The sequence below is a fragment of the Globicephala melas genome, chromosome 1 (genome assembly GCF_963455315.2).
Source record: "Globicephala melas chromosome 1, mGloMel1.2, whole genome shotgun sequence".
NCBI lineage: Eukaryota > Metazoa > Chordata > Mammalia > Artiodactyla > Delphinidae > Globicephala > Globicephala melas.
This window is the reverse complement of record NC_083314.1, coordinates 20,488,393-20,513,218: the sequence shown is the minus strand read 5'-3', so window position 1 is coordinate 20,513,218 and position 24,826 is coordinate 20,488,393. Positions and strand designations below refer to the sequence as shown.

At 38.7% G+C, this 24,826-nt stretch overlaps 1 protein-coding gene across 6 annotated transcripts in view; it reads right to left on the bottom strand.

The window, feature by feature from the left end:
* The window catches only part of DISP1 (dispatched RND transporter family member 1), a 204,021-nt gene extending 179,994 nt beyond the window's left edge, over window positions 1-24,027 (bottom strand). For 2 of the 6 annotated variants that reach the window (XM_060299931.1, XM_060300012.1), the window contains exon 1: window positions 23,934-24,005. The gene's annotated coding sequence lies outside the window, so the exon portion shown is untranslated. Of the gene's footprint in view, window positions 1-23,876 lie in introns of all 6 variants that reach the window. The other 4 variants (XM_060300039.1, XM_060299961.1, XM_060300077.1 and 1 more) reach the window with 4 other exon arrangements.
* Window positions 24,028-24,826: the final 799 nt, after the last annotated feature.

Here is a 24,826-nt window from a genome sequence, read left to right as displayed (position 1 = left end):
TATGGAGGCTGTGAACTATATTTTAGGCAAGTGACTGAGGAGACATCTAGCAGCTGGATGTCTCTAAAGCTCTTCTGAGTACATAAAATATTCCATCCAATTAGCCTTCTTCCTTTTCAACCTCAGATAGCTATTTTGGGGGGACCCTGGGTCCCCTGAGAGCAGGAGCCTAAAGTTCACGTAACTGAGGTGCTGGAGTGGAAAAGGTGTGGCAGAGATGAAGAGGGTGGAAGAGACAGGGGCTTGAAGAGGGACCTATCCAAGGAGTCAAGGAAATTGAATGGAAGATCAAGGGTGGCAAAAGGAGAAAATGGGAGCATAAGCAATGGAAGAAAGAGGTCTAGAGGAGCCAGTTGGAGATCTTAAGTCTCCCAAAGAAGCCAATGAAGTTCCAAATTATCCTCAGCAAAATTATGCCAATCAGAAGTGAAGGAGACAGAGTTGTTGGAACATATAGTCAGCAAGAGTTCCAGAAGGGAGTTTTAGTCAATTTAGAAAAGTTCCCATGGGAGGAGCAGGACCAAAGAAGAACAGAGAGGACTTTAAAAAACAAACAAACAAACAAAAACTCCTATAAAGTGCTGAATATCAGCTTCCAATTATGCCAACTTCTGACCATAGAGCTCTTGGAAAAAATACATCCATTCAAATATCTTATCATCAGGTTTCAACACAAGGCAAACAGTAAATATTTGCAAGTTGTTTTTTTTTTTAAACCAAAGGTATGCCTATTTTAATTGACTCAAAACTATTAAGCTTTTTAGGACTTAAAACCAATGAGCCTTTTATGGCTCAATCATGGATACAAGAGGCTTCCCCAAAGAGGGTACAGAAGATATAGCCCTCCCAAGATCCAGAGCCACTCCCAAAGATAGCAGAAAGAAAGAAAGACTTAGACAACTCCCTACCCCACCCAAGATCCAGAGCCACTCCCAAAGATAGCAGAAAGAAAGAAAGACTTAGACAACTCCCTACCCCACCCGAGAACTGGCAGTGGTGGGTGGGACGTTAGCCACAAATGGGGTGCAACCCACATTTCTGTCCAGCCATATTCTAGGTGCCTCCAATCTGACAGGTCACCACCCACACATACAGGTTTAATAACCTGAATGCCCCAGCAGGCAGAAAGCCAAGTCAAGTTCTCAAGGACACACAGGAGACAAGGAAGAGAACAACAGCTGTCCCTGGGAGGGAAAGGATTAATAATCAATAGCTACCAGAAACCAAATTCACAAGAGTCAAACTTCAAAGAGCTAATTTTTACAACTGTTTTTCTCCTGCTAATCTGAATTTGGAAAAGAATGGACAAAAGAATTTTTACCTTCCTCTCTTGACTGAGCACTATAGACAGAGACCTGGAAGAACTGACTTTGGTAAGAATTCTGATATTTCATTGACTTTTGTCAGTTTTCCCAAGATCCCAAATGCAGCTTCCGGAGCGAGTGGGGTGTCCCAGCCATCCCTTCATGGTCACCAGAAACTGTAGGGGAGGAAAAATACCTCTACCCTTCTAAATTCTCAGCTGGGTCTCTGTAACAAAAGACAGATTAACAAAAGAAAAGCATACAAATTGATTTAATGTAAGTTTTATGTGACACAGGAGCCTTCATAAGGAAATAAAGACCAAAGAAATGGTTAAACCTGAGTCTTTTCATACCAAGTTTGATGAAGAGTAGAGTCACGGGAAAATATGATAGGACAAAAATGTGTATGAGCTAAGAGTAGTAAACTGGGGGAAACTTAGCAAGAACTGTTCATTCAGATTCCTCTGTCATTACTCTGTCTTAGGAGATAAGGATGCTCTTTTCCTCAGTGTACTGGGAGGACACCTCATACATTGAGGTGTCTTATGACCTGCTTAGGGGAAGGTCAGGACCTGTACCTGACATTTCTCAAATTCCTTCAGCTTAAAATATTCAATAGGTCAAGGTGCCATATTTGGGGGGTAACATGTCCTGAACGCCATCATTCTCCTTCAAACAGTTTATTTCTTATGCTCTCAATGAAAGAATTTTGCCAGTTACTAGGAAGGGGCACAGTAGACTAAAATAAATCAAAAATCCTCTCCCTACCTCCCAGGGCCATTGCAAAACACTCCAATCAAGCACAATGACAATATGAACTTCTATTTCTGGCAACCCAATGGGTGGAGATCACCTAAAAATGCTACATTAAATATTTTAAAATTCTTTTTAAAATGTATGGCAGAGCTAGCTATAAATAAAGTAAAAGGAATGCTCCCAGGGCAGGAATGATAAGAAAGCACAAATCTAGAGAGGTGAGTTAGTTCTGAAGCCAGCATGCCCTAGGGGCGTCTGCATAGTCCTGATGGTAAGAACTTGATTGGGGTGAGAATGGAAGCCATATGAAATACAGTAACAGGAGGCAAAACTAAGGGCCTATGCAAGGTAAAGAGCCAGAGCAGAGGCCCTCCCACACAAAGCCCCATGGGGTGGGGAAGCGGGGAGGCAGGGAGGGGGGATGGCTAAAAACCAATTCATTTTACAGGTGATACGCATGAAGGAATGGGCAAATGATCAGAAGGAAAAAAGAAATGATAAATGCATATAGGTAAATCTAAACACTGTCATTTTGTTATTTCTGGGGTTAAAAGATCAAGTCCTGGAACTATAACATCTAATAAAAATAGTTTATATCAGAAGGAGGTTGATCTTACTGTTCAGGAAGAGGGTAAAGATACTATTTACATTTAGACTTTGTCAAGTATACATATTAATATTTCTTAGGGTAACCACTAAAAGAAAAGAAATAAAACTGAAAACTTCCAACAAAGTTAAAGGGCAAAAATGGAATAAGAAGAAAATCCAAAAGAAGACAGAAAGCATAGGATATGAATTCAGGCCTTAGAGTAAGATATTCCTGGGTTCAAATCCCAGCTCTGCAAGTATTAGTTCTAACCACAGACAAGTCATCTGCTTTTTAAAATTCAGTTTCCTCATCTTCAAAAAAAAGAGATAATAACACAAAGTTTTTAACCTAGGAACGTGCAAACACAATAGTAGCACAGTGCCTGCCACAAAGATGCACAAATACCTTTCTCCTTTCCCTTCTTTTCATGACACTGAAGCACATTCACTAATAAGCAGGTCATTGTTTTAGGCTGAATGAGACATTTAATCATGAGTTCCACAACTATTACATAGAATTCAGTCATACTTGCCTCCTTGGCTTTCTATTATATTCCTTCCTTATTCAGGACTAAAAAGCTTCTAAATAAAATTATATTATGTGTAGTACCTCCAGCTTATTATTGCTCCCAAACTATGCTTAAACATATTTAGGTTTCCAGAAGAAAGATTAAGTTCGATCTGAAGCAAATGCCCCTTCCATAGCAAAATACAAAGGTTAACACTTCATATAAGATAAAGAAAACCCAGTGGCTGCTTTATTAAATAGTTACCTACTCTTCCTATCCACTACTTGCTAGGGGAAAAAAAAATGACTATTAATTATGTCACCTCAAAGATGTGTAACTCACTTTAGTTAATCACAATTTGTTGAAATTCAGAATGAGCATGTAAGCCCCAAATACAATAAAATAACATCTTGTTGTATGAAGATTATTTCATGGATTTAGATATTGTGCTCCCAGAATTAAAGTGTTCAGTAAAAGCTTAGTTAGTCAGATATTTCCCAATAACAGTGATATAAAGGTTGACTCTAAGGACAAAAAAATGTAAAAAACTTTTAATTCAACAGCCTATATATGGATTATCCATACCCCCACCCACCTTGTAAATTCTGCATGATCTATCTTAAACTCTGAGTGGATTTTTTTCTCTTCTGCACAGGATGCTTCCAGAATTTCCCCATCTGCACATTTACAGAATAAAAATTAATTTCTATATGTGTCTAAGATAAACTTCAAGTGGCAAATCTGCCCAAAAACTTATAATATAATCCAAAATAAAGTATAAATGCTTTAGCTGCTCATGTCTACCGAAACGAAGGATTGACTACCCTCAACTTTAAAGCACATATGTTAAATTGTCAGCAAGGTGACATGATCCTCTTAGCTGGAATAAAAATGGTAAAAGCTTTAAAAGTTTTGCAAGAAACCAACTGGCAAGAATCTAAAACTAAAGATGAAAGTTTTATGAGAATAGAAATGGAAAATCTATACACACAGACTCTAACAGGAAACTACATGGGCGAATTTTGAGTGGAAATCTTAATAATAGAGCTATATTATGTATAAAACAGAAAGCATCAGTTTGATGTACAGCAGAGCAGTTAAGGGCTATAGCCCTGAAGTCAGGTTGCTCCCATTCAAATCCCAGCTCTACTTACTGTGTAACTTAGGCAAGCTATTTAGCCTCCATATACCTCGGTTTCTGTATCTGTGAAGTTGTCATAATAATGGCCCTTAATAAGATTGCAATGAGGATTAAATTAGATAACAGATGTAAAGCACTTAGCACAATGATTGGCACACAGTAAATACTTAGTATTTATTAGCTACTCGTATGATTATTATCCTCTTTCTAAATTTTTTTTATAACACCACACTAGCAGAAGTGTCCAAAATCACCTTAAGTAGTTAAAGAAAGAAATTATGTTCTCACTCCCTGATGAAAGTAGATAATCCTAATGCCCATCATACAACATTCCACAAATATAATAACCTGGACGCCAACACCAAAGAACCACAAATTAAATCATTAAAAATTAGTAAGGCATATAGGTTACTACTAATCTACTCACTTGAGCCCAGAGATCTAATTACTAATAATTAGATTACAGTATTAAGGGACTAATGAAATTCTTCTATACTATATTGCTGCTGAAGTGATCTTGAGGCAGGGGATAAATGGACCCCAGGCTGGGCAGCTGGAGTTTGTCCCCTGTGGACAGATACTCCAAAACAGCAGGAGTAAGAGAAGAGCTGAGCTCTGCCCAGGTAACAGATAGAGACCACATATTTCTCATTCTCGAAGTCAAGGAGAACTTCCTGACTGTACATGCACAGAAAGGCTCCTTGGGTCAAAAAGGGAGTGATGTCAACCTACCCATAGGCCTCTTCGCTAGAATCCACCTTGGCTAAGAGATGCGTGCACACATGTGGGAGGACCCTGAGATAAACCAAATATGGACTCAGAACTAGACAAAGCAAGATGACTGGCCAGAGGAAACCTAGAAGAAATGCCCCATATAAGTGATTCAAACTACCATGAGGGTGGGACTCTCTCTGAGCCCGCCCGTGTGTGCCTATTCACACATACTCTTTTTCCTCCTAATAAACACTTTACTTGTTTCACTTCTTTCTGTCTTTGTGGGAATTCATTTCTACAAAGCTGAAGAAGGTCCAGGGCCTTGTCACTGGTCACTGGTCTAGTGGCTAGGATTCAGCGCTCTCACTGCTGCAGCCTGACTTCAATCTCTAGCCAGGAACCGAAACCCTGCTTCAAGCTGCTGCAGGCCAAGGCCACCCGAAATCAATCTTGAGGGGCAACCATGAAAAACCGTAACAATGTCAAAAAGAATCAAAAACCATCAACTATTCTGTAAACACAGCAATTCAATCTTCCCCCCATCCTCCAGCTTTAGCAGCTGGCAGGGAGAGCAATATATTCGAGATATTAGCTATTAAAAACACCTTAGGGGCTTCCCTGGTGGCGCAGTGGTTGAGAGTCTGCCTGCCGATGCAGGGGACACGGGTTCGTGCCCCGGTCCGGGAAGATCCCACATGCTGTGGAGCGGCTAGGCCCGTGAGCCATGGCCGCTGAGCCTGCGCGTCCGGAGCCTGTGCTCCGCAACGGGAGAGGCCACAACAGTGAGAGGCCTGCGTACAGCAAACAAAACAAAACAAAACAAAAAAACCACCTTAGTTCTCTCATGTCCCAATGAGTAAAAGGATCTACTGCAGATAATTCTAAAAGTTTGGTTTGCTTTTGACCTTGACAGCCTAAGAAAACCTAAGCAGTTCAGGGAAAGTAACACCTTTAACTAAAACCTCTCAGTTGGGGGTGAAAAGGAAAGACTCCCAAGAATGCCTGAATGCTTATACTATCCCCCAGGGAGAAACTATTTGAGACTGAGCTGTTAACTGGCAGCTACCACTGTCAGTATCACCTGAACAGGCTTCTAGCCCAGGAATCTAATAACTACTTACTAGCTAGCCACTAATTTACTCTTCATTTCAAAGCACCCTTTTTATCCAGGTTTAAAAAGAATGAAATTGTCTAAATGTTGTTTTGGGGTTTTTTTTTGCAGCAGATGGAAATGCGTTCATCATTAGTCTCCATTATTCTTTTCAGCTGGCAAAAACTTCTGGTTGTAAAGCAAAGAAATAAAAGATTTTGGGTGATTTTAATCAAAGTTTGCATTCTAACCCTGCCCTGCAGCATGCTGTAATATGAGGAACATTCCTGCCTCACATTCCCAAATAAATGAATTTTTATGTGAATACCCCCTACATTATCTGTCACCTCTTTTTTTGTTGTTGTTTCTATCCATGCGGCCAATATTAGGCATCTACTACTTTATGCTAGATGCTACATAGCACCATCCTTGAAAAAAAAATTCACCAATAATAAACTGACTGCATTAATAAAAGTTTGAAGTGGAATAAATGAATCATAAAACACTTTTAGGAGTACGCACATATACAAAACAAAAAAATTCTAGACTCAACATGCTGCTCACTCTCTAAAAAGCACTGTAGGTATAGGCACCAAAATATTTAAGGTACTTTTGAAATGCAGAGGAAAACAGTGTATAATCAAAAGCAGATGGGCTTTAAAATTAGTTCCACCATTTATAAGTAGGATAAACTTAGACAAATCATTTACTCTCTCTGAAGGTTCCTCATCTCTAAAAGGGAAATATAAATATTTACCTTATATAAGAGTTGTTGTGAGAACTGAATATAATGTATATTAAATGCCCAGTACAGTGCCTGGCATATAGTATATTATCAAGAGATAGAGACTAGTATTATTAGAGACATTTTCAACAACAGGACACATTTAGTAGTGACTCTCACTCCTTGATGGAAAAAATCCATTGTGTCAATAGAACTTATAACCATTCTGAAAAACAAAGTAAAATCGTAAGTTTCATAAAAAAACATGTAATTTAACAACATATAAATTAGGAGAATCTCTTTTAGCAGGTTGGGAGATAGGAACCTTCAACTAAGAGATGAGTTACATTTCACAAGAAGAGTATTTAAACAAACAAACAAAAAATACATAGTGAGATTATGGAGGGAAGACCTGGAGAAGGAAAAAAGTCAAGAAGTAGCTATACCTATTTGTCAAATTGAAAAGGTCCTGTCTCTTCCCCTTATTCTTTCTCCTCTTCTCAACTCCTCTAAGGAAGAAATATGTTCTCTTAGTAACAAGGCAAACAAGCAATCTCTATATATTAAACCACCTGCTAATTCTTTGAGTCAACAGGTTTTTTTGTTTAGTTTTACATATTTTTTCACTTTAAAAATACATATAACTTACATAATGTACCTTGGGATTAGGTCTATCAGTCATTCCACCCTTACTCTGAATTAACTTAATCAAATAATTATGGATTAGCTATCAGTTATGAGAGAAATGGATTTCATCTGGAGGAGAGATTAAGGGACAAAAGAGAGAAATGAGTGATTTTAATGCAAGGGGCACTTGTGAGATGAGAAAGCATCATTATCCAATGGAGGAAATAACAGCCGGGAAAGGAAGAGATTGCAGGAGAGTGCACCAAGTACCAGAGAACAAACACTAATGATCAACACACCACTTACTTGTTTTTTTGTTTTGTTTTGTTTTTATAATTAATTAATTAATTTTGGCTGCATTGGGTCTTTATTGCTGTGCATGGGCTTTCTCTAGTTGCAGTGAGAGGGGGCTACTCTTCATTGCGGTGCACGGGCTTCTCATTGCTGCGGCTTCTCTTGTTGCAGAGCACGGGCTCTAGGCGCACAGACTTCAGTAGTTGTGGCACGTGGGCTCAGTAGTTGTGGCACACGGGCTCAGTAGTTGTGGCTCATGGGCTCTAGAGTGCAGGTTCAGTAGTTGTGATGCACGGGCTTAGCTGCTCCGCAGCATGTGGGATCTTCCCAGACCAGGGCTCGAACCCGTGTCCCCTGCATTGGCAGGCGGATTCTTAACCACTGAGCCACCAGGGAAGTCCCTTGTTTTTTCTTAAAGACAGTAATTGCCAGTGTGTCTTACTGAAGACCAAATGCTACTATAGACTACCAATACTTAATCAACTGTAGGACTGTGAAACAGAATACCACATACTTTGAAACACTGGGGTCTGAAAATATGAAGTTGTCCTATCTTCTGATCAAACTATAGAAAAATCATTATCACTCAAAAAGTAATGTTTATTTAATTGCATCTTTGGAAAAAAATAAGGATCACCAGAAAGAAACATTCAAATTCACTTCTTACAGGCCTTTTCTGAACTCCTTTGCTTATGAATGTAGACATACACAAATTTCTCAATTTAAATTTAAAACCTAGCATACAGGGGCTTCCCTGGTGGCACAGTGGTTAAGAATCAGCCTGCTAATGCAGGGGACATGGGTTCGAGCCCTGATCCAGGAAGATCTCACATGTCGCAGAGCAACTAAGCCCATGTGCCACAACTACTGAACTTGCGCTCTAGAGCCCACGAGCCACAACTACTGAAGCCCGTGAGCCACAACTACTCAAGCCCATGTGCCTAGAGCCCATGTTCCACAACAAGAGAAGCCACCGCAATGAGAAGCCCATGCACCGCCATGAAGAGTAGCCCCGCTCGCCACAACTAGAGAAAGCCTGCGCACAGCAACGGAGAGTCAATGCAACCAAAACTAAATAAATAAAATTGGGGAAAAAAAACCCTAAAATACAAAATTGTGCAGAGAAGCCCTCTTTCAGCTTTAAGGTTTCAAGAAAGAACCTTCTTTAACAGATCTTCAAGCACTGCAAAGGCTCCTTAGAATGATAACTAAACACACTAAGTCAGTCTGAGTCAATTGCAAACTCTACCAGCCTTCTGAACACAAGTGAAAATGGTTTCCAGGTCTGGTTCAGAAATAGTCACACCAAAGTTGAGACAGATACTCTATGCTTCATATCTAGTAATCTCACTTTTGGATCCTGAGCCCATGGGACTTCCCTAGAGGTCCAGTGGTTAAGACTCTGTGCTTCCACTGCAGGGGACATGGGTTCGATCCTTGGTCAGAGAACTAAGATCCCTCATGCCACACAGCGTGGCCAAAAAAAACCAAGAACCCTGAGTCCATACACCGAAAAAAAATTGTCACTTGATTACCACTGAGTCTCCATTCTTAAGTGTTTTCGTATCTTAAGATACAATTATCATAGAAAACATCATTTTGTTTAACCAGTTATCTTTGGAGTTGACATCCATCAAATATTTTCTTTTCCTTAAACCTAAAGGGAATAACCCTCTGAAGAGGAAAGGGAGAAGTTACTTCAAAATCTTGTACTCTCCATTTTCCTTTCCAACCATATCTTCATAGTTAAATTCCAAAGTGTGTGTAGGGGGGGGAGGACAGGAGCAATAAAGTTAATTGGAGATACTGCTGTAGTAAAGTACATCCTTTCAGTTTGATGCAACGGAATTTTGCAGTTGAAATATGGCCCCCCAAAAGGTGCACAGTTTATTCAAAAAAGAGCTGGCTTGAGGATCATAGAGTTAGAGAAGCACTATACAGAGTCAGAGATATGCACCTGCCTGGAAGCAACAAGCAACAAACCTGAAGCAACAAGCATGCTGAAAATTTCCCTAGTGTCTCATTTCTGTCTTTTAATATAATTTTCTCCTTTGCTGGGGGGATAATAAAAAATAGTTGAGAGGGAAAAAAAGCGTGATAAAGAGCTGTGGAGGTGACGTAAAGAATAAGGGAAAGGGAAGTGGGAAAAAATGGATCTTATTCTAGTGATAGCTTCTATAAGACCCTCAGCCAACTGCCGTGATGTAATAATAATAAAATAAATCCTATTGCTTATTGAGTACTGTGTGCCAGGCATTATGTTAAGCACATTATATAAACTATCGCCTTTACTCCCTATGACAGCTCTGTACATTGGGTATTATTACACTTATTTTACAGGTAAGGAAGCCCAGATTACACCTGGAACCTGGCAACCTTCTAAAATGGATCCATTTACATCCGATAACATTTTCTCTATGCCTTACGTCCTTAAAATCCTCTCCTAGAGGATTTCCAAACTCTTGCCCTATACTGCTTACAGAGAGCACCTGAGTTTCAACAGCTACACGTTTCTCTATTAATAACCTCTCAACAAAGAAAGCTCTCTCAGTAACTTCTCTTGGTCCATGTGTCCCCTACTCTTAAGGTCCTTTGGAATATCCCCTGTGAATCATCCAATGGCTCACTTGTATTTACCAGCAAAATCTCTTCAAGCCCCAGGGGTATCCCATGTCACCTCTCTGCCCTCTCCCTCCCCACAGTGTCACTGAATGGCATGAATTTCACCTCTATTCTCTTAACTATTATTCATATTCACTCCCTTAAATAGAGACTCAAAATCCCTCTCTCTTCAGAAAACCTGCCCGTGATTAGCATCATTTAACTGTAATTATTCTTGTAGCAGAAAGGCCCTGGATTGGAAACCAGATCTGGCTTCTAATCTTGGTTCGTTTACTTGATATGATACCTGGGCAAATCACTCCACCTTTCTAGGACTAGTTTCTCAACCATAAACAAGGGGAATTAGACTAAATAAGCTCAAGACTAATTCCCAGATCTACAAGTTTTTTTAGGCAAAAAGATTACCAAAAGCCTTAACTTATAAAAATGGAAAAATTGTTATAAATTTTTTTAATTACTTAAGGCACCTTAGATTTTTAAAAATTAATACACAACATATTAAAACAAAAACAGAGAAAAACTTTTAAACTTCAAAGGGTGACAAGGTTGATTAAATTGTCCATTTTCCATTCTTTATTTGACACATGACTGAAAACCCAGGTAATCCCTTAAAAGACTACTAGGCTATGAATATACACACTCTCCTATTAACTAATCACTATGCAATATTTCAAATACCACATATTTGTTTAATATACAAAAAGCATTCTAAATACTACCTGTGATGATTAGTTTTACCTGTCAACTTGGCTAGGTTATAGTACCCAGTTACTTAATCAAACATTAATCTAGGTGTTGCTGTAAAGGTATTTTGTAGATATGGTTAATAACTACAGTAAGTTGACTTTAAGTAAAGGAGATTACCCTTGATAATGTGGGTGGGACACATCTAATCGGTTGAAGGGCTTAAGAGCAAAAACTGAAGTTTCCCAGAGAAGAAGGAATCTTGCCTCAAGACTGAAGCATCAACCTGACCTTAAGCCCGCCAGCCTGACCTACAAATTTTGGAATTGCCCCTCACAATGTCGTGAGCCAATTCATGAAAACAAATCTCTTTTAAAAAACACACACATATACAAATGATATTGGTTTTGTTTTTCTGGAGAACCCTGACTGATACATTAACATACTGAATACTCAGACTGGTATTTTGTTCTTTTTTAAGTGAGGATTAACAGATAGATGTCTGTTTCTTGTAACCTCTTTAAAATATTAAAGCATTTTAAATATGTAACCGGAATGTTATTTTTTAAGTTAGTATTTCCTACACAATGCCAACAAATTAGCGACGCTATTATCTCACTGTGCTCTTCTTTATTAAAATACACAGGGAGAAAAAAAAAAAGTGGTGTTTTCCACACTGAATTTTTAAACTCCAAAACTGATTTCAGAAGATTCTGAGATTCATTTTTTTTCTCATTTTCATGGCTTTCAAAGTGTTTCATAACTAGCCATTACTATAACATGACTATGAAGAAAGTCACTTATCAGCCCAATTTTAAAGATTAAGGAACCAGACAAAGAGAAGTAGTAGACTTTGCTCTACTTTATCGAGTGACATCTGCAAAACCAAGCTGGAAATTCTCCAACTCTAAGTTTTATTGTTGACCTATCGATTAGTTAGTCCTCCATGCTACACTGACATAGAAAAATATTCTAGAATCACAACATACACAGAAACTATTAAGGACATAAGAATGACATATTTAGTATTCAATAGTGTTCACATGCTGGTTCCATTCAAAAAGTATTACTGATACCAGGTACCTACAAACTTTTTCTGTAAAGGGTCAGTAGTATTTAGGCCTTGCAGGCCATAAGGTCTCTTTGGCAACTACTCAACTCTGCCATTGTAGCCCCAAAGCAGCCAATGACAGTACATAAATGAATGAGTATGGCTATATTCCAATAAAATTTTATTTACTAAAACAGACCAGCTTTGGCCTCTGGGCCATAGTTTGCTGACCTCTGACTCATGAAATCATGGAGCTGGAAAAGACCCTGGAGGTCATATGGTACACTCCCATTCAATGCCAAAACACCTCTATATCCAGTGCCAGTGACCATCTGGCTCAGAACAGTTTCATAAACAGACTGTTTTCCAAGCTAGACTGGTTATTCCTCAATGAGGGACTTCAAGGATGGGATATTTTCCCACAGTGTGGAACTAACCAGAGCACTGTGGGTCATTTAGCATTCCTGGTTCCTGAAGAGTAAATGCTACCTACACAAATATACACCTATCACTATGACAACCAAAACTTTCCCCACATATTCCCAAATCCCATAGGGTAGGGGTATTGGTACCCAATGGGTTAAGATATATTGAGCTATACTGAGGTGGGATATGTGGCAACTGTCCCATGCAGCCATTCCCCCTTCTACCTATGGCAGACATGACTAATCAATCAGATACTCTTTCCTTGTGAGGCTGGCCTTTGCCTCAGAATTTTTAACACAACACTCAAGACAACCATCTCCAATGAATCAGAATTGTGATGTTAAAACATATTTGCTATCCCTAATCTAAAAGGATAGTTCTACACACACTCTGAAAAGAAACTGGCTTCCTTTAAGTTTACAAAGCTGAAAAATAATATGGTTTAATTTTAAACCCTAAGGCATGTTTTGAAAGTTTGTGAAAATATTTCTTGGTTGTGACAATGACTGAGGACACTGAAGGCACTTGGTGTACTGAGGAATGACACATGTCCTGCAACACTAGGGACAGTACTGCACAACAGAGGATTATCCTACATCCCCCATGATGTTTTAATATCCCACTAGAAATAGATGTGGATGAAAAACTGTTTAAATTATCTAAGCCTAGACTGTAACTCAATTTAACACATAAACAGGAATTCTTTTTCACATTTTTAATAATCACTAAGTTCTCCCAAAATGTAACTGCTCTGAAAGTCAAAGTAAGACTGTACTTAACTTTTCTCTGAATTTTGCCAAGAGTTATTCACCATTTTGGAAAATCGTCTCAATGACAGCAATATAATTCAGTTATGTAAGTACAATTTATCTGAATAAGCCTGCATTTGTAATGATTTCCATCACAGTAATTCTAGACACAGGTACAAAAAGTTAACCGCTTGGTATGTGTAGAGCATATACATATTAAAAAGTATATTTAATGACTTTATTTTTATTTCTCCTTTATATTACAGTTAGAACATTATATTCATTTCTTTGCAGTCAGGTTTGCAAGTAGTTACAGTATATCTATGAATTCATTTCAGGATAGTAAAGGAGGGACTATAAAACATTTGTTATAAAAATAGAGTGTTGGCTCTGACAGGTTAAGAACCACTAATCTAAACTAATGAAGCCTTTTTGACCAAATTGCGTTAACACAGACACAAATCTTGCCCAAAATTTGGAAACAAATCTAATGTGCTTCAAGGGTTCAAACACAACTTTAACTGGCTATCTGAAGCCATTTTTACAGAAAAACACTAGATCTCTCAATATAGGTGCAGCTTCCATATCTCCTTTTCCCTTCTCTATAAAATATACAAGAAATGACTGTGAAAGCCAAGTGCTTAGGACCTCTAAGTCCTCCAGTACACTGGAGCTGTCGCTGTGATTACTTCTACCCAATTGTGAAGAGAACTGGCAGTGATTAACAGAGTCAATGAAAGAACCCAGTCATCACTGAAGCAACTGCCCTTGAGCAACAGACACAAAGCTCCTACTGAGAGTCCATTTTCCAAGAGGGCAGAAATGTTCAATATCTGCACTGTCTATATAAGAGACTACTAGTTTAAAACTTAAAGGTTTGACATTGACTAAAAGTGGAAATAATCTCCACATAAGTCTATCTATTTTATATATATATGTTATATACATACACACATATATTAATTGACTAAAGCCATTGGCAAACCTCGCTTCCAAGAATACTAATTATTGTTTCCCTCTGTAAGTCTTTTTTTAAAACCTTTTTATAGTTCATGGCAGTTTTTAAGTCTTTAGAGTGTCGATAAGAGTCCATATATAGTTCAAAGACTAACCTCCAAAGCAAAACCATAAACATAAGCAAGGTCAGGTCCCAGAAGCTTTCTTTAAATCAAGTTTTCAACTATTCTAGGTTAAGTGGTGACATTTAGTTTTAAGAGCTAAGAGAGACAGGTATATTGGAACATAATTCTAATGATTTATTTTTTCTATTCTTCAGAGACATGCATGTAAAAGTGAGTGGTAGGGAGCAAAAATAAATAAATAAATAAAATAAAGGCTTTGAAATGGCCTATAAGTAACTCTTGGGTCTCCCAGGGAATAAGGCAACCAGGTCCAGAGAACTAGCACTTGTCACACTTCTCTGCAGAAAACTTTGTATAAAATTATCCACAAATGATCTGCTTCTAAACCCTACAAGGCGCATTAGCTATTTAGCTATAATCAGCCCAAAGCCAGCCCCAACTCAACACAAGCTTTAAGGGATAAGTATTATAAATGAAGAAGACACAGCTGAAAAGGATGGCTAAGAAGCAAACAAGAATATTAAGAACAAAATACATCTCTACAGGCTAAAATGCTGGACTGCTGAAAAACAGGCAGGAAAACTTTAATACAGAGTAGGTGTAAGGTCATGTATTTCAATTTAAAAATCAGCCATACAAGTACAGGGACCAGACTAACAGAGAGTTCCTGCAAAAATCTGGGGAGCTTTGGCTTACCAAATGCTTACTGTAAGAGCAAGATATGTCTGCTTAAATATTAATGCAATTTTGGACTTCAATAATATTGAATATACAGTAATAGAAAGAGTATGGTGTCCACCTTACAGGAAGTAATAGTCCCACTATTTGCTGCCTTGATCAGACATCTAAAATAGTGCAGACAATTACAGAAGCCATATTTTCACAATACCGACAACCTAGAGCATCCATAAGACAATCAGGATAGTGAGAGATCGAGGTATTGGCATTATTTAACCTGAGGAAGAGATAATAAGAGACAGTTTTTTAAATATGTGACAAAATTTTAAATAGAAAAGAAAAAATAGATCTTCCATGTTTCTCTGGCTGATACAACTAAAACCAATGGATAAAAAAACCCGCAACAGGTAATTTGGATCTGTTATAAATAAAAGAATAACCTTATAACTTGAGCCACCCAACAACAAACCAAGGTTGTATAAAAAGGAAGTGAACACCTTGTTTCTCTATGTATTCAGGCAAGAAGAAGTGTTAAGAGGGTACCCAAATCAGGTAGAAGATTGGATTAAGAGACTGCTACAGGTTCACTCCAATTCTGCAATGATATCATTTTAAGGATGGAAGAAAAAGTACAAGTTAAGTCAACAAACACTTTATTTCCCTAATAGCAAGTTATGCTGGTAAAAGGGGAGAAGAATTGAGAGGGCCAAAGTGATTCTAGGGTACATTTAAAAATACATGGTACATAAGGAACTCAAAGTGAGATGCAGTGGAAAAGGGCACTGGATTTAGGGTTAGAAGACTAAGGTTGCATCCCAGTTCCAACCCAGCCTAGCTCTACAGGATGTAGGGCAAGTCACTGAACCCTTCTGTAGTTCAGGTTTTTCCACCTCAGAAATAGGGATACCACCTGTCTTGCCCTAAGGATCAGATGACTGTATAAGGAACACACTGACTAAATAATTTATACATAAATTATCATTGTTATTATTCTACATTGATCAGAGTCTTCTAAGCTCTGTTCACCAAACTTTAAAAAGGATATGAAACAAAATACTAGCAAACAGAATCCAACACATTAAAAGGATCATACACCATGATCAAGTGGGATTAATCCCAGGGATCCAAGGATTCTTCAACATATGCAAATCAATCAATGTGATACACCATATTAACAAATTGAAGAATAAAAACCATATGATCATCTCAATAGATGCAGAAAAAGCTTTTGACAAAATTCAGTACTCATTTATGATAAAAACTCTCCAGAAAGCAGGCAGAGAGGGAACCTACCTCAACATAATAAAGGCCATATACAACAAACCTAGAGCATGCATCATTCTCAATGGTGAAAAACAGAAAGCATTTCCTCTAAGATCAGGAACAAGCCAAAGATGTCCACTCTCACCACTATTATTCTACACAGTTTTGAAAGTCCTAGCCACGGCAATCAGAGAAGAAAAAGAAATAAAAGGAATACAAATTGGAAAAGAAGAAGTAAAACTGTCACTATTTGCAGATGACATGATACTATACATAGATAATCCTAAAGACGCCACCAGAAAACTACTAGAGCTAATCAATGAATTTGGTAAAGTTGCAGGATACAAAATTAATGCACAGAAATCTCTGGCATTCCTATACACTAACAACAAAAGATCAGAAAGAGGAATTAAAGAAACAATCCCATTCACCATTGCAACAAAAAGAATAAAATACCTAGGAATAAACCTACCTAAGGAGGTAAAAGACCTGTACTCAGACAACTATAAGACACTGATGAAAGAAATCAAAGATGAGGGCTTCCCTGGTGATGCAGTGGTTGAGAGGCTGCCTGCCAATGCAGGGGACATGGGTTCGTGCCCTGGTCCGGGAATATCCCACATGCTGCGGAACGGCTGGGCCCGTGAGTCATGGCCGCTGAGCCTGCACGTCTGGAACCTGTGCTCCGCAATGGGAGAGGCCGCAACAGTGCAACAGTGAGAGGCCTGTGTACCGCAAAAAAAAAAAAAAGAAATCAAAGATGAAACAAACGGATGGAGAGATATATCATGTTCTTGGATTGGAAGACTCAATCTTGTGAAAATGACTATACTACCCAAAGCAATCTACAGATTCAATGCAATCCCTACCAAATTACCAATGGCATTTTTTACAGATCTAGAACAAAAAAATCTTAAAATTTGTATGGAGACACAAAAGACCCTGAATAGCCAAAGCAATCTTGAGGGAAAAAAATGGAGCTGGAGGAATCAGACTCCGTGACTTCAGACTATACTACAAAGCTACAGTAATCAAGACAACATGGTACTGGCACAAAAACAGAAATATAGATCAATGGAAGAGGATAGAAAGCCCAGAGATAAACCTACGCACCTACGGTCAACTAATCTATGACAAAGGAGGCAAGGATATATAATGGAGAAAAGACAGCCTCTTCAATAAGTGGTGCTGGGAAAACTGGACAGCTACATGTAAACGAATGAAATTAGAACACTCCCTAACACCATACACAAAAATAAACTCAAAATGGAATAAAGACCTAAATGTAACACTGGACACTATAAAACTCTTAGAGGAAAACATAGGAAGAACACTCTTTGACATAAATCACAGCAAGATCTTTTTTGACCCACCTTCTAGAGTAATGGAAAGAAAAACAAAAATAAACTAATGTGACCTCATGAAACTTAAAAGAAAGTTTAACAACTTTCTATAAACTATAAACAAGATGAAAAGACAACTCTCAGAATGGGAGAAAATATTTGCAAACGAATCAATGGACAAAAGATTAATCTCCAAAATATATAAACAGCTCATGCAGCTCAATATAAAAAAAAAAACAATCAAAAAATGGGCAGAAGACCTAAATAGACATTTCTCCAAAGAAGATGTACAGATGGCCAAGAAGCACACGAAAAGCTGCTCGACATCACTAATTATTACAGAAATGCAAATCAAAACTACAACGAGGCATCACCTCACACCGGTCAGAATGGGCATCATCAGAAAATCTACAAACAACAAATGCTGGAGAGGATGTGGAGAAAAGGGAACCCTCTTGCACTGCTGGTGGGAATGTAAATTGATACAGCCACTATGGAGAACAATACGCAGTTTCCTTAAAAAACTAAAAATAGAATTACCATATGACCCAACAATCCCACTACTGGGCATATACCCAGAGAAAACCGTAATTCAAAAAGACACATGCACTCCAGTGTTCATTGCGGCACTACTGACAATAGCCAGGTCGTGGAAGCAACCTAAATGTCCACAGACAGATGAATGGATAAAGATGATGTGGTACATATATACATTGGAATATTACTCTACCACAAAAAGGAACTAAATTGAGTCATTTGCAGAGATGTGTATGGACCTAGAGACTGTCATACAGAGGGAAGTAAGTCAGAAGAGAAAAACAAATGTCATATATTAACACATATATGTGGAATCTAGAAAAATGGTACAGATGAACCAGTTTGCAAGGCAGAAATAGAGACACAGCTGTAGAGAACAAACGTATGGACACCAAGGGGGGAAAGTGGTGGTGGCGGGGGGATGAATTGGGAGATTGGGATTGACATATACACACTAATTTGTATAAAACAGATAACTAATAAGAACCTGCTGTATAAAAAAATAATAATAAATTAAATTTAAAAGAAAAAGGATATGAAAAACCTAGAATCCTAATAGATCAAGATAAAGCCTTGTAACTTGACTAAAGAGATAGAAAGCATGTTTTAGGTAGAAACCCTCATGAGAAAAAGTCTTACCCAAGGAAAGGTAAAAGGTATTTATTATAGAATAGGTTGTGTGTTCTTAAAAAGGATGTTGTTCAGTTGTTTTCTACAGGAAGAAGAAACAAGATTCAGAATGAGAAGAGGTGGATTTAAATGAATGCAAGGGAGATTTCAGTTAGGTCTAGGGAATAACATTTTACATGCTTGTTTTCATCAAATGAAAATGTATAAGCCACAAAGCAACAAAAAGACAAAGGAATCCTACCTGTCAAGATGATAAGACCCTGGAAGAGGCTATGGACATTTAGAATTCAAAACCTACCTGTCCTGGATTGGTCAACATTTACTAGCCTTAAGGGAGTCAAATCACATTGTCTCCCGAGGTCCTTTCCAGCACTAGAACTCAGAGAATTAGAACCAATAAATAACTGTTTATTAGGAAAAGAAATAAAGTTAGCAGTTGAACTTGGGGGTATATTTTATATGAGCTTTCTACTTTAATCAAAAATGCTCTTATTAGTCATGTACCACAATGTTCACTGCAGCTCTATTTATAATAGCCAGGACATGGAAGCAACCTACCTAAGTGTCCATCGACAAATGAATGGATAAAGAAGATGTGGCACATATATACAATGGAATATTACCCAGCCATAAAAAGAAACGAAATTGAGTTATTTGTAGTGAGGTGGATGGACCTAGAATCTGTCATACAGAGTGAAGTCAGAAAGAGAAAAACAAATACCATATGCTAACACATATATATGGAATCTAAAAAAAAAAAAAGGTTCTGAAGAACCCAGGGGCAGGACAGGAATAAAGACACATATGTAGAGAATGGACTTGAGGACACAGGGAGGGGGAAGGGTAAGCTGGGACGAAGTGAGAGAGTGGCGTGGACATATATACATTACCAAACGTAAAATAGATAGCTAGTGGGAAGCAGCCGCATAGCACAGGGAGATCAGCTAGTGCTGATATATACATATATCCCCATATCTCCCACCTAGAGGGGTGGGAAAGGGAGGGTGGGAGGGAGATGCAAGAGGGAGGAGATATGGGGATATATGTATATGTATAGCTGATTCACTTTGTTATAAAGCAGAAACTAACACACCATTGTAAAGCAATTATACTCCAATAAAGATGTTAAAAAAAAAAAGAAGTGCTCTTATTCTTAAGTGATAAAGCAAATGAGATAAAATGTTAAAAATAGGTGAATCTGAATAAAGGGTATACAGGTGGTTCCCTGTACTATCTTGATTTTTGCAACTTTATTCAATTACTGTGAAATAGTCATCATTTAGGTTTAAAATATTAGGAGTTGAATGATACTTCTTATCTTACTAGTGCTTATGGGGAAGTCTAGAACTTGATTATGTATCACTTCCTAGGGCCTGCCCTCCCTCCTCTGCTGTAATTAAGACACCTTCACGCATATACAGTGGTTGGTTTTCTCACATATACAATGTTCTCATCCATCTCCATGCCTTCATCCTCTCAATTTTGAAAATAAACTTCAGTATTTGTTTTTTATTCACATTTCAACCTTTCCCTCAAACCTCTCCAAGACTCCTAATAACCGTACAAACTTTGACTTCCCAGCCTCTGCCAGGTCATTCTCAAGGAGGTGGGAGAGGTGGGAGGGATTTCTTTCCCAGCCAGCTGCAGGCAAAGAGGGAGCACATTGTCTGTAGGGTATTTTAAAACAATAATAAAAGCAACTAAAAGTCTTTCTGCCTTTTATCATCACCAGGCACTGGCAATTAGAAACAACCTTAGTGTTGAGACACTCCTTCAAACCATTGCAGACAGCTCCAAACATCACCCCTTAATATGTCACCAGTAATGGTCAGCCTTCCCAACCTCTGCCAAAATCTTTTATCCAATAGTTTTTCTTTTCCTCAGGATCTCAAATTAAAAACAAAACAAAAACTAATAATAACAACAACAAAGACTAAAGGTAATCAGTGTATTTTCTACAGTATTGGTAATTGTGAGGTATATCATTATCACTTTAATAGAAAAGCTCATATATAATTTAATGTGATGCCTCACTCAAAACAAAACTAAGTAGAGTCCATTTATATAATCCAGATCAATTATGATTTAGTATTAAAACTATATTTCAAACGACAATAATGTAAACAAATGGTTCACAGCCATCACTTAATGCCTGGAGGCTGGAAAATTTGCCAAGACTTATGGGATCAGACTCAGCAGAACAGACAAGGCTCTACTAACATAACTGCAGTCCTTTATGGCTGCTCTAATCGCCCTGCATCACACTTTGAGGGCCAGGTCATCCTAGACACTATGAGAAAAAAGGTCTAACTCAGCGAAAGGAAAAGGACAAAAAGAGATACTAAAAGAAGGGATCGACTATGTCTCGGCCAATCTTGTTGAGGGCCATCTTGCATCAAAGGCAATGCAGCAGCTGGATGGTAAATCAGCAGATCGACAGCACTCTGCTTGGTATCTCCCTGTCCAGCTGTATTCCTCAGCTGTAACAAATCCTCCCGATTCTATCAAAAGGCAGGGAATGCCTTTCTCACTAGGGTATGCAGATAACTGAAAATGGACTAGATAACAATAAAATTGATAATCAGAGAGTACAGAACCAGAAACTCAATATAGCAAGTTACTTCACATATTACAAATGGGTTATTAAAGAAAACAAAATGTGCTAGTATGTGTATATGAAGACACTTTTGACTACAGCTGTTTTAATCGTTCTTCCAATACACAGATACATATTTCACTGCAGCAGAAATAAAAAGAAATAGTAAATCCATAAGAATAACTAGTAATTTGCTGCACCCTGATAAAAAAAACGCCACCCTTGGTTAAACTGTTAAATACATCTAAATCCTACAGAATAAACAGAATTTATCTAGAGAAGGTTAAGAAATGTACTCAACAATTAGAACAAATAACAAAAATTCCAAAGATTATCCAGAAGACAAGGCAATCAAATTTCAAACATACTACTCAGATATATAATTAGAAACTTGCCACAGAATGCAGGGCTCTTGTGTTTCAACATGATCACATCCTCTCCTATGAACTAACATCTAATGGCCTACAGGCTTTCTCCCAAAACCAAGAGAAAAGGGGGAAGAACACATTTTTAAATCAAGATTATATAGAAAAATCAGATCAACCTTTCAGAAAAACAGTATTGTCTACTTTAAAGAAATAAGATTAAGACATATAGAAATCTACATAGCAGTTAATTGAATAACTTTAAAGGTCAGTGTCATCTTTTCACTTTCTAATTTGAAAAACTATTCAATTTGCTCACTTCCATGTTCCAGCATTGTTTATGTTTAGGCGATGCTTTCCACTTTTAAGTATCAGCTGTGCCCCTAAACATAAGGAAATGATCTATCTTACTCAAGCATAAATTCTCAAGGCCATCAAGAGTTTATAAGCTATAGTTAATAATACTATGTTGTATATTTTAAATTTGTTAAGACAGTAGATCTTAAGTGTTCTCACCACAAAAAGAAAAAGAGAGAAATTAGTAACTATGTGAAGTGATGGTTTGTTAATTAGCTTGATTGTGGTAATCATTTCACAATATATGTGTATATCAAATCATCATGTTGTACACCTTAAATATATGCAATTTTGATTTGTCAATTATGTCTCATTAAAGCTAGGGGAAAAAAGTTTACAAGCTAGCAAGACACCAAGCCATCAATAAACATAAACTGTTCTAGTTTACTTGAATTAGAGCAAGACAGACCACCAAATCAGATCTAAAAGATACCTGTACCAATACAGTAGTTTTAAAAATAAAAAATGTTAACACTTGAAATATGAAACACTTGAAACAAGCAAAAGATTCAACTATCAGATATCACCGTCCACCAATGACAATGTTAGGGCTCTCCCTAGGTACCTCACCCCATTTGTGACAAAAATACAAATTTGCCATCTATCTAAAGCTAAAACAGTCTTTGTAATTATGCAGAAGTGAGATATTATATGATGTAGATTAGGAAGTACATATTAATTGCAAGTCAATAAAACATGAATAAAATGTAGACAATAACTAAAATTAATAATAACCTCTGGTAATGATAAAGGTGAGCCCACATAGTACACGATGGCCAATGAGGAAAACTAAATATGCTAATGTGTATATAACAACAGAACTTGGGTTATCAATATTTTTTAACAATCTACCAATGGCAAATATATACGTTTTCTTTGTAGCAGAAATAAAAAGTAACAGTAAATCCAATTACTAGCAATTCCGGACAGGAATTGCTAGTAATTGGCTGCACCCTAATCTAAAATTGCCTTTACTGGTTAAACTCAAAACCTAAATACAACAGGATAACTTTTAGTAAAACTCTATTAGAAAGTTAGGCAGAAAAACAATGAATAGTAACTGCAAACGTGACGGCACTGGCTTTCCATGTAATTATCACTGTAATTCCAAACGCATTTACAAGTTCATTCCACGACAAAGGAAATAACCTAAACTCCGCAAGGTAGAGAAGATTCCAAAAGGAAAACTTTGGTTTGCTGGTATGAAGACAACTTTAAAGCACTATCTGTTTCACAAAGAAATGCAGCATAAGTTGGACCTGGGTGAGGAAGAGTTCAAGTTTTCCCTGGGAATGTAAATTCTTCCCCGAAATCCACACAGGTTAAAATAAATAAATGAATAAATAAAAGGCACATCAAAAAGCCAGCATTAATTGCAAAGGAGGCAATACGAGTTCAGCATCCCGTAGGTGGCTGGTCATCTTTCTGATCCGTTAGGTCAAGACGTCCTTCTCATCTACGACCCTCAGAGAAGGACTGCCTCCCTCCTCTCCAACCTCCCCTGGAAGTCAACCTTCGCCAACTCGTGCCACCCTCACAGACAATCTGCCAAGTGCCGGGACACTCCCCCAAGTGGGACTGCTCTCCTCCGAGATGCCTCCTGCACAGTGTCACCCGCCACACTCCTCCCCTTCTCAGGGCCTCTTCGGCCTCAGGGTCCCCGGTGCCTCCCTCCTCAGCCCCTCACGGCTGCCCTCAGGGCTGCCCCCGTCCCCCGACCCCCAATCCTGGTCCCCTCCCTCAAACCTGGGGTCCCGGTTCTCCCTCTGCCCGCGCGAGGTGTCCCGACTCTCCCGTCCCTACCCGGTCTCCCCCGTCCCGCGGCGCGGGGCGGCGGCGGGGCGGAGAGGCATCCACTGAGGAGACAAGTGCCTGGGACTCTCCGGCTCCGATCAGGACCCGGAGCCGGGCTTCCGCCTCGCGCCGGAAGGCATTCGCGAGCGGGACCGGAAGTCCCGCCCCGCGAGCTCTGCCTGCCGAGGCAGCGGGGTCTCACTAGATCGCAGAAAGGATTCGTGGAGGAGAGAGGGGTTTGCCGGCAGTCGGCCGGGAGCAGAAGGGCTTACCCTGAAGGGCCGAGGCGCCAAAAATCTTTCTCCCTGCTGCTTCTATTTCCAGCGGATCAGCCAACCGACCTGCAGTCGGTTGATCAAGGGTCTCCTGTGTTCACGCACCTGGAGGAGCAAGATGACTCAGACACTGACCCCTGCCCTCACAATCTAGTTGAAAGTTGACAAAAATATAAACAGAGGTTAATCACACCGCAAGGCAGTATTGCTTCATTCCTTAATCCAAATTTTTATCACCTGCTATATATCACTCATTAAACAAGTAGGCTGTAAACAGACGAAAGCCCCTATCTTATGGAGCGAGGGAGGCACTAAGGGCAATGAACCAGGCAGAGAATAAATCAAACAACTACCTGTTCCTCAGGAAGCTTAAGGTAGTACAGGGACAGATATATGGGCAAACAAGTGCAATGAAACCATCGAGCATCAGAGGAGCTATGGCCGTGCTGCAGGCAGTCGCGTGGTGCAGGGAGCTGGGCAGACCCAAGACTCTAAAGATAATGGCTCCTCCGTTGAGACCGAAATGAATGATGAATAAGAGTTAAAGGTCAGACAAGGTGGGGAAGGGCATGCAGAGGAGAAGGATGCCAGAGAGAGCTTGGCTGAATCAGGGAGCTGGAGGAGGGT